The 11,414-nt window shown below is 36.8% G+C and overlaps 1 protein-coding gene and 1 long non-coding RNA gene across 2 annotated transcripts in view; one reads left to right on the top strand and one right to left on the bottom strand.

Moving 5' to 3' along the window:
• p3h2 (prolyl 3-hydroxylase 2) overlaps positions 1 to 6,153 on the bottom strand; it is a 62,873-nt gene extending 56,720 nt beyond the window's left edge. The window contains exon 1 of the mRNA XM_024279257.2: positions 5,928 to 6,153. The gene's annotated coding sequence lies outside the window, so the exon portion shown is untranslated. The remainder of the gene's footprint in view (positions 1 to 5,927) is intronic.
• LOC118598656 lies at positions 6,004 to 7,201 on the top strand. The gene is made up of 2 exons (XR_004947730.1): positions 6,004 to 6,135; positions 6,517 to 7,201. It is a non-coding gene; the product is annotated as an uncharacterized LOC118598656 (long non-coding RNA).
• The last annotated feature ends 4,213 nt before the right edge of the window (positions 7,202 to 11,414 follow it).

The following is an 11,414-nucleotide window of genomic DNA, read 5'->3' on the forward strand; positions in this document are numbered from 1 at the left end:
TACATCCACACTGCCCTCTGAAAAGTCTATATAAATATCTGAATTCCCTCCTCAATCCCTAACCACTTAAAAACTATACAGTGCGGGACTATATACTGTAGTGTCCTGAATTTTAAAGGCAATTTGGACGCCATGCTCAAACTTTTCTTTTGTTTTTCTAAACGCCGGATACGACGTCACTGATTTCACAAAGTCAAAATCGAATCAAAACGAACATTTCACGATGTTTATTTAAGACTCCACTGTGTTCTGATGGTGAAAACGTGGACGGTTTATTCAAAAATTACATTCAAAATTGTTCGGCCGCAATGCATTGTGGTCTATATTCGCTAATCTAGTGAACATTGATGCACGCTAGTTTTCCGACTCTATGTACAAAACCAAATTTAACTTTGACCAATCAGGGCCTCTGATTTAAAAATAACAAACAGATGATAAATGAATCAGTGTAGTTTGTACCAGGGGATTTCTATGACACCAAGTTTTTAATTTATCGGGGATTTATTTGTAAAATTCACCAGATTTGCACCGCGTTGACATTTGGCCAGAGACACTTGAAAACAAAATCTTTAACCTACTGTAAATTTTCAACTTTTAGCACGATCAACGTCATTCCAGTAGATTCTGATCCTTCAGAATCTTGATCGTGCTAACGATTGATAAGTTATAGTAAATCAAAGAACATAAACACTGTAGCTTCAGTATTAAAGAGTTTAACAGCAGAAAAATAAAAAAATGGAGAAGCCCCTCCCTGCTTGTTCAGTGTGAACATCATAAACTAAACGCACGATCAAGAATTCAAATTAAACATATTCAAAAATAATAAATAATAAGTAATAAATAATGTATCATCACATTTGGAACATTATCCATAATGAACATTATAGATCTGTATCCTCTAAATTTATAATTTATTGCCCCACCATAAATAAAAATAATTCATTGCGTTCTATAGCTAAAATGTCTTACAAAAGTAGTTTTGAAAATACATTAAGATTGATTTTCTTTTCTTCAATTCTAGGTTAATACTAGGGATTAAACGACTCCCTTTCCCCACAATCTGGTTGATTTTTGGGTCCCAACTAAACAAATAACCAATAACTAAAATAAAAATTTAATTGATTTTTTTGCTAATAAGCAAATAACAATGAGGAAAAATAAACTTTTCAGTTGGCTCATAATAAACATGCATAAGACAATAATAAATCCTTGAATTTTCTGTTTCATTTTAATTTCTGTTCGATTTTAATCAGAAAAAGTGGCATTCCTAGTAAATCCGACCCAAAAGCTCACTTCCTGCTTCCTGCTTGTCGTCGTCACAAAAGGAGGAAGTTGGCATCACAGAGAAGTTAATCACACCCAAATGTTTAGAGGCCAATTATAAAAGAGAGAAAAGGGAGGCGCAGCCGCGTGCCTTTCTGTAATGAGTCAAGAATGTGAACGGGAGTGAGATGTCCTCAAAGAAACATGAAGGAAGGAGAAACTTTTGTAGAATCTGCTCTGACATTCCATAAATGACAGAAGATGTTCCTCACTCTGGAAGAAAAAGATCGTAGTTGTGCCATCTGGTGGCCTTTCTGAGCAAATTCATAACCAAAAAAGCTTTGAGAACATTGTGTTCTCGTTTACTGGATTGACTTTTACACTTTGCTTGTTTAACAGTTCTTTGACTGCGCCTAACATCCCCCACAATGTATGATTCGTGGATTTGAACGACTTTAAGTGTAAAAATTCACAAGTGGGTTTTTCATTGTGATACAGCATTTCCTTCCTAGAAGAAGTTGGACTTGTCAGACCGGTGTTACATTATTGGCGGGTTATTTCAGAGCTCTGCAGTTCTCCACACGGATTGTACAACTAAAACAAAAAAAAAAAACAAAGCTGTACGTCAGCCAAGTGAAGGAGCAGAGTTCTACTTCCTACGAAATATGTTTTCCACATGCTGTGGCATGTTTCTGATGATATAGAACTCATATATATATATATAAGTTAATTAAACTTAAATTTACATTTCTGAGTATTTATGTATTCAAACTGTTATTAATCAGGAGCAAACAGAAAAAGTTTGGAAAAAGCTTGTAGTTATGATGTAGAAGATCGTTCTATTCCAGAGGTCGGCAACCTTTAACAGTAAAAGAGCCATTTGGGTTCTTTTACTACTGATCAAAACCTAGACGGAGCCGCATAGTCTTACTTTAGCCTTCAAGAAATTTGGATTTGCATTCATGACCTCCTTTTTTAATATATATATAAATTATATCTATTTTTGGCACTAACAAAAGAAAAAAAATATAAAAAAAAACCTAGCATTTCTCAAAATTTTATTTTTTAAACATTTTTCCCTTTTACCTTTAGTAGAGGCCAAATTAGCCAAAAAGCTAGCTTGTTGTTTAATTACTAGCTGAACTCCAAACTAGCATAAAATACATCAGTAAATTAAATCAGCCAAAAATGTTAGCATATTAGCTTGACTCCAAATTAGCATAAAAAATTAATAAGAGGCCAAATTAGCCAACAAAAAAAAGGCTAGCTTGTTGCTCAATTACTTACTCCTAAATGGCCTAAAATTCCTCCATAAACTAAATTAGTCAAAAAAAGTTAACCTGTTGCTAAAATAAAAGCTGAACTTAGCCTAAAAACTCCAGTAGATAACAAATTAGCTAAAAATGTTAGCATGTTGCTAAAATAAAAGCTGAACTCTAAATTAGCCTAAAAACTCAGGGAGATAACAGATTAGCCAAAAATGTTAGCATATTAGCTTGACTCCAAATTAGCATAAAAAAGCATTTAGAGGCCAAATTAGCCAACAAAAAAAGGCTAGCTTGTTGCTCAGTTACTAACTCCTAAATGGCCTAAAATTCCTCTGTAAACTAAATTAGTCAGAAAAAGTTAACCTGTTGCTAAAATAGAAGCTAAACTTAGCCTAAAAACTCCAGTAGATAACAAATTATCTAAAAATGTTAGCATGTTGCTAAAATAATAGCTTATCTCCAAATTTTTGAGGGTTACTATTTTATTTTTCTTCACCCAGAGAGCCACCAAGGAGGGATAGAAGAGCCACATGTGGCTCTGGAGCCGCAGGTTGCAGATCCCTGATCTATTCCGATGCATCAACTTGTAGACCACTAGATCCAGGAATCTGGTTTAAAACTTTACAGTTGGATAGCTCCAATATTGCTCACCATTTTTGTTGCACCGGTAATGGTAATGTTTGGAGCTGTAAGCTAGCAGGAGGGTATGTAAACGGATGGATGATGGGAAGTGGGGGTGGTCTTACATCACGCCAACAGTTTCACTCCTCCCACTCTGCAGAAACTATGTCCTAGAAAACAACAGTTTTTTTTTTTTTTTAATTTTGACTAAAAAAGGCGTAATAAAAGCTAAAAGACTACAAGAAACACTTTGAAATGATGGTAGGAAATGAATATTTGGTCACCTACAAACAAGCTAAATTTCTGTCTCTGTCCTCCACTTGTTACCTGTATTAATGACACCTGTTTGAACTCGTTATCTATAGAAAAGACACCTGTCCACAACCTCAAACAATCACACTAAAACTCCACTAAGACCAAAGATCTGTCTTAGGACACCAGAAACTAAATAGTTGACCTGCATCAGGCTGGGAGGACTGAATCTGCAATAAAGAAGCAGCTTGATGTGAAGAAATCAACTGTAGGAGGAAATATTAGGAAACAGAAGACCACTGATGATCTCCCTCCATCTGGAGCTCCACACAAGATCTCACCCTGTGGGGTCAAAATGATCCAAAGAACCACATGGGGGAGGGGGTGTAGTGAATGACCTACAGAGAGCTGGGACCAAAGTAACAAAGACTACCATCAGTAACACAGTAGATGAAACGTGGATGGATCTTTCAGCATGACAACCATCCCAAACACACTAACAGGTGATGAAGGAGCAGATTCATAAGAAGCATTTCAATGTCCTGGAGTGGACTAACCCGTCTCCAGGTCTCAACCCCATAGAAAAGTTGAAAGTCCCTAAAGATCATTGCTCTAGAGGAGATCTGCATGGAGGAATGGACCAAAAAAACAGGGAAAACCTTAAGACTTACAGAGAACATTCGCCAACAAAGGAGATATAAAGTATTGAGTTAAACTTCTGTTATTGACCAAATACTTATTTTTCCACTATAATTTACAAATACAGTCTTAAAAAAAAAAATCACATAATGTGAGATTCTGGATCACTTTTTTCTCATTTTGCCTCTTATAGTTGAAGGAATGATGAAAATTACAGGCCCTTCCCATCATTTTAAGTGGCTGAATTAATACTTTTGCCCCACCGTACATGAAATATCTGGCTGATTTCAACATTTTCTGATGGAACTCTTGGTTAAGCTTGAACTCTGTAGCTTTAGTTCCAGTATTGCTGTTCTTTGACGTCTCTAAGCACTTCAACCATCTACTCCACCAACATTGTTCCTCTGGATTCTGAAGTTGCTCGCGTAAAGTCTCGTACTTCAAACAGTTGGTATTTTAGCGGGAGCATCTCAGGTGTTTTGATGCTTTGGAACTTATAAAAATCCTTCAGGAAGACCAATCGATCACAACACACATGGATTCTGAAAGAGATGTTAGTGGGAAAAAGAAGAATGCTGCTCAGCAGGATACTGGAGCAAACCGGTGGGAATCGACTCAATTTTTAAAACATATGTCCTTATGAATCTCACATTTACGAGTATTAAAACATTACACAAGGTTTTCTAGACTAATAGGAAGATATTTGTTCAGATGAGACCCTATAAAAAGGATGTATTTGATTCGGTCACAGAAAATCCATGAATTTTATTGTAGTTTTAGTGTCTGAAATAAAACTGACACAAACGTGAGTCTGGTTTTTGATCTTTTCATGGAAGCAGTTTAGCCTAATCCCCAGCAGTTCCCCCGTCCTGCATCTGTGCATGCTTAAACAACGTCCCGAGGATTGCTTTGGCATGCACACCGCGGTGACTCCCTCCAAACATGGGCCTGGCTGCTGCTCCAAACCAGTCCAGTGTCATTCCTGCATCAGGAACAGCGCTCACAGCCTCCAGGCCAAACGGCCCGGCGAAACCTTTTTTTTCCCAGCCTGCTGTGTGAATGTTTGTTCTGCATGAAGACACACATATATATATATATGTATACTTTCAACAGATCCAGTTAAGCTTTTAAGTATTCCTCCATGATAACGGGCTCTGACTGTGTTGCTCTTTTTTAACAGAACTTTAAGCGTTTTTGATGGATTCCTGCAGAAAATCACTATTATTGTTTAAATTTGGTGCATAATGCAAACTTTTTTAATGCTAATAAAAGACAATCCTTCTATTTTTTAGAGGTTAAACTGTTTGATTTATAAATTGTGAAGCCCAACACGCTGCAGGGTAATCATAGACGTCCCGATGAGGCTGAAACTTATCTATTTGGTCTGTAATTTGGACTTTATCTGCTGTTTTTTTTTGTGGATTTTAAACTGGTGAGGGTTGGATCAGTTGAGCATCTGACGAAACAGCTATCTGACTACCCCCACCGGTTTTTCCTGAAGATGCCCCCGGGCTTTATGAGAGTGAAAAAGGAAATAAAGTCGCAGTGGAAAGAGCTGGAAAGGCTCACCACTTTAAAAACAAAATTAAATAAAAAAGCACACACATGTATATATGTATATATATATATATATATATATATATATATATATATATATATGTGTGTGTGTGTGTGTGTGTTTTTTAAAATATATATTTATATACTTTTTTTATAGCCAATATAAAAGGCTCTATAATTAAAGGCCTATAAATAATGCAAAGGTCAAAGTTGAAATCTCATTTTCACCTGTTGGTCTGACGGATTCTGATGATCATCAGAACCAACAGAAACTTTCAGGGACGGTGTTGCCCCCCCCTCCTCTCACCTTCCCGCCTCCCTCCTCACCTGGTGGGTGTGTCTTCGTGTCTGAACACGACGTGCCCCCGCTGATAGACGGCTGCACTCCAATTTCTACCTGTCAGGTGAGTCGTGGAGGAACGGCCGCCGCGGAGGCTCCGACTCTGAACTCCTCCGCGTTTCTCAGGTCGGTCTGGCCTGGTTTGGTTTGGTTCGGCCTGGTTTTGGTTCGGCTGCAGAGCTTCTAGCTGCACAGGTGAGAGGAAAGCAGCTCACCTGTTCGTTTGCCGTGAGCTGTAGCTGCTCGTTAGAGCCGCTTTCATTGGTTTTTGCAGTGAACGCACCTGTCGCAGGTGTGCTCTGACCAGGTAACCCGTCTGATTCATCGAAGGGGCTTCGCTCACCTGTAAACCTGCTTCCGGGACGACTGTTTCTGTTGCCCGCACAGCTGGAAACTTTGCCTGGGAATTTCTCAGACTTTAAATTTCAGTCATTGTTTCTGGTCGTGTGTGTAACGTGTAACCGATGAGGAAGATGAGGAGGAGGAGGAGGAGGAGGAGGAGGCCTGCTGGCTGCAGCATTTTGTTTTTTTTGTTTTTGGCAACAAATGGATCCTGATCTTTTGCATTTCCTGCAGAAAGTCAGTCACCTGCAGACACGTGACTCCCACAACCTGACGCACTTCTCTCCTCCTGATAAACTTCTAATACTGAAGTTTTCTTCCATCTCTGGACAACAGTTTGGCCCCTTCGGCGTTTCCAAATGTTCTCACCTCCAGTATGTCAGGTATGCTGGTGGACCAGCTCCACTCCTCACCTGTCAGGGTGGATCTCCACTTTCCTTGACAGGTGACACTGTTGCTGCTGACTGTAAGAAGGAAAATCTGCAGCCAGAATCCACAAATAAAACTGTTCTGTAATTCCTCAGATGTGCAAGAAAAAGTTTGTTTTATTTAATAAATGATCTGACTGCTGCGTGTCTTGATTTGATGAACATGAGGGTTTCTTTGGAGGGAAATGAGGAGTTGATCGTGTTGGAACGGCGGTGACTGCAGGTGGAGTTCATGACTCATCCAAACTCCTCAGAAGCTCAAACCGGAATCGCAGGACAGTGTGTCATCTCAGCTACGATGTTCTGCTAAAGTCAGAAGGATTCAGTGGAGCTTAAGAGTCTGGACTGAAAAGCTTTTATTTTTTTAAGTTTTTTTTCTAGAATGAGTGACTTTCTAACCAGTTTTGATGACTGTGAAAGCAGGAAATAACAAAAACCAGTCGGACGATAAATAAAGCGTTTCAATGCTCAGTTTGTTTCCTTCATCTCTGGAAAAAAAAAAAAAACTGGATTCTTTTTTATAAAGTAATTCAGACATATTTATAATTGGTGATATTGTAGTTGTACATTTTTCTTTTTAAAATAATTTATAAGCAGCTGGAGGTCTCGGTTGAAGTAACGGCGTTCACTGGGATCCAGTCTGGGTCTGACATGCTATATAGGGTTTTAGGAAAAATCGATTTGCTGATATATCACGATATTTCATCTGCTGATACTTAAATCGATTTAAAATCCTGACATGACGATATTTATTAAATTATGAGCGTCCTTCAGGGTCTTACTTTTGTTTTCCACCCTGTGACTCTCTGGCTTAAAAAACATAATTTTTAAGAATAAGAGTTGCTAACTTGGCATTAATTTAATTTATTTTAGTTAAGGTTATACAGTTTTTGGCAGAGATGAACCTGGAAGACTGTAATGGTTTTAATATCCCCGCTGACATCATCAGGCCGTGTTTGCTCTGCGCTTCTTCCAGATTACGAATACTAGGCAAAACTTTGGTAAAAAGTCTGATCTTTTCTGATTTTATGATTTTAAACTACATTTTATCTTATGTAGCCTACAATGGTTTGTAGCTATTCAGAAGGAAGTGGCTAAAATACTCAGATTTGTGTATTTTTTTACATACTTTTAATGTTTTATTCTCCAGTTAACAGTAGTAGTATTAAAAAGGATGACGGCTCACCAAAGTAAACCTCAAATATAACGAGAAAATGTCACTTTTGTCTCGTGTTGTTTACAAATACATTTGTTTCACTTGAATGTTTCTGTTTGGGACAGGAAGTCTTTTATTTTGAAAGAAAGTCAAATGAGTTTCTGTCAAAAGTAAAAAAACGACTGAGAAAATTCCAGTTCATCTTAATATTTATGCATCTATTCGCACCCAAAAATGAAAATATTTATTATAAAAAACGATGTAATGATGCAAAGTAATATCAAATTGTCCTAAAAGGTTAAAAAAAATAATAATAAAGGTTTTGCGGCTCATATAAGCTTTTGATCAGTACCAAACGGGTCCAAATGGCTCTTTTACTGGCAAAGGTTGCAGACCACGAACCTAAACAAACCCTCGACCGCTAGGGGGCAGCGCAGCACACTCTGAAGAAGATCTCATGAGAACCAGCTTGTGTTAAATGTTCAGTCTCATATGCTTTTTTGTTCTTTTGAGACATGTACTACTTAGTGTGTAAACTCTAAATAAAAATTGTTCTAAGACAGTTTTTGAATATATATCGCGACACATATTCCCAGATTATTGCCAATACAAACCCTACTGCCTAAACCATGTAGCCACAAAGGGTCTCCCTGCACCGGTCCTGGCCTGGATCAAATACAAAGTTGTGTTAGGAGGGGCATCCGGCATAATTCTCAATCAAAGTTAAACAAGTTCTTGTCTTTACTAAAAAATGCACTTTGGTGGAGAAAAGGAAGTCAAACTAGCTCCAGAACCTCTTTCCTTCCATTGTGGCTCTCTGGATTTTAAAGAGAAAAGTTAACTAATTGAACAAATAATGGGTTTGTAGTTTTTATTTAGGTTTTTAACATATCAGAAAACAGAGTAAAATGATGGTAAATGTCTAATCCAGGGGTGTCAAACTCAATCACACAGGGGCTAAAATCCAAAACACACCTTAGATCACGGGCCGAACAGGATAAATATTTATTAAAAAAACTCAAACTAAACGTTTAAAACTTTAAAAACTTAACTTTTAACATAATTATAAATGAGATATATAGCATTACCTGCGATAATGCTAGTGTGAATGCTGTAAGCTGAATTTGGCTGCTAAAAACGCTGAAATTGATAGCTGATAGCCAGCTAAAATATTAGCTAAATTAGCCAAGTTAGCCTAAAAACAAACCAAATAAACTTAGGTTTGCCAAAACAGTCATTATGTTGCTAAAAAATAGCTAAACTAGCCCCAAAACCTGAAGAAAAAGCCTAAATTAGCCAAAACAACTACTGTGAAGCTGAAATATTAGCTAAACTCAGAATTGCCCAAAAATCTCAGTAAATGCCTAAATAGTCCAAAAAGCTAGCAGAATGCTAATTTTTAAAATGTTAAAATGGTAACTTTATGAATAATAAAAAAGGCAGGAATATTTTTCCAGAATAAATAAACTTAAACTTTAAATAATTTACAATATTTTACTCTTCAGAAAAATATATTTTGTCAAAATTATATAAGTTAGAAATAAGTGCAAGATAACATCAAACTATTAATAACAATAAAATAAAATGATCTGGAGGACCGGATCCGGCCCCCGGGCCTTGACTTTGACACATGGTTTAATCTATTGTTAGAATACTTTAGTCTCAAATCATTTACTTTGTATTTTATAGTTCGATTTTGTCATATTTATATTCGACGGTAAAATGAGAAAAAGTCACAATGATAAAAAATGTGTTTGACTTTCTTGCATTTTTATTTCAAATAAATCAGGAGGATCTCATTTGACTTGGAGTGTATTTTATTTTGAAAGGAACTTGTACAAGCTGGTGTCAAATTAGAAGTACTTAAGTTTGTAATGAATAGAAAAATATTAATTTTGTAAATATTTAAAATCTACATTAATGGTCACAAAAGCATATTTTTTAAAAGGTAAAAGCAGCTCTTGCTGGGTTTTGGTCAGTAGGAAACTGACCAAAACGGCTCGGTTTTCTTGTAGTAGAAAACCATTTCTTAAAAAAACAAAATAAAATTAAATACCGATTTGGAACGCATGGAGGATCATTTCGTAATCATAACGTGAGGTGCCTCAAGATTCCCCAACTCTAGTTTTTACGGTTGACTTTTGATTCTTTTAGTCCCAGCGATTAAAAACATTATAACATAATAACATTTAGGTCAGAACTTAATGCGTTTTAAATAAACTTATGAACATGTGTGGCTTCTTTGCAGCACATCTACCTTTACAGGATGACTTATTCTCAATGCAGCAAATGCTTTTAACCCTTCATGTTCTTTGATTTAGTGAAATTTTTTCAACCTTTAATATAATTCCAGTAGATTTTGAAGGAAAAAAGCGGCTCCCGCCGCTTTTTTCCTTCAAAATCTACTGGAATTATCATGTTAACGTTTGAAAAGCTACAGTATATTAAAGATTTATAGTTTAAACTTGTTTTATTCAATGTTTTATGACGTTTCAACATCATCCACAAATGCACTCGCACTTCATTTTGATCTTTTTAATCTCAAAGTGTCCACAAAGGGGTGCTCTCCTCAAACAACACAGAGAGCCCCACTTTGATGGGAGTGGCGTCATCCACAACTTTAAGCTTCTTTACCCATTTGAAGTCCCTGAAGAAAAAAAAAACAAAAAAAGATATGGCACAAATCCCACTCCATCAACAACACTTTGTATACTTCTCTCACCGCCGACTGCTGCTGCTACTGGAGCCGATACACAATTAGATCCACATGGATTACAACGAATGAACTTGGAGGCAGCAACTGTTTGCTCAGAAAAGTCTGGAGGTCGTCACAAAAACTCAAAAAGATGAACTGTGCTCTTTTTGTTATTCAATATGAACAGAAAAACTCAAACAGGAAAGCGGATGATATTCGTTCCTCTGGTTAGCCTTTAAAAAACAAACAAAAAAGCGACCAGCGGAGGGGAAAAAAAAAAAAAAAAAATCAAAGGAACAATGGGCGGAAAAATCTACACACAATAATAAAAATAAATATAAAGCTCCTCTGAATAAAAGTTCAAGAAATAACATAATTTTATACTTTCTGTAGCAGAAAAAACATGAATTCAGGTTTAACAAACAGGCAACAGACATGCATTTCAGTTTTGGACCGTAGATCGCATCTTTAAATAAATAGCAGCAGAAAAAGTAATTTTTTTTGTACAGAAGTGGAATATTTTTGATCATTCGTACTAACTATTATTGGCTTTTGTGGCGTCAGCCCTTTATAATGAAGAAGGAGCAGGAATATTTGACACAAATGCATGTACACAGTATCAGTAAGCATGCACAGAGAAACAGTGATTCCTATACAGTCAGAACACTTTTGATTATTGGGGGGGTCCCCGACAAGCAGAAAAAGACAGCAGGTTTATGTCACAAATCCACGATTTCTTCAGTGGAATTAGTAGAAAATGTCCCATAAAGTGGTGCGACTGCTCGGCTCCACCAGAAAACAGTGACAGGAGTTTACAAATCAAGACTGCGACACTCTTTTGGCTACTCTCAAG

Source organism: Oryzias melastigma, linkage group LG4 (genome assembly GCF_002922805.2).
Source record: "Oryzias melastigma strain HK-1 linkage group LG4, ASM292280v2, whole genome shotgun sequence".
NCBI lineage: Eukaryota > Metazoa > Chordata > Actinopteri > Beloniformes > Adrianichthyidae > Oryzias > Oryzias melastigma.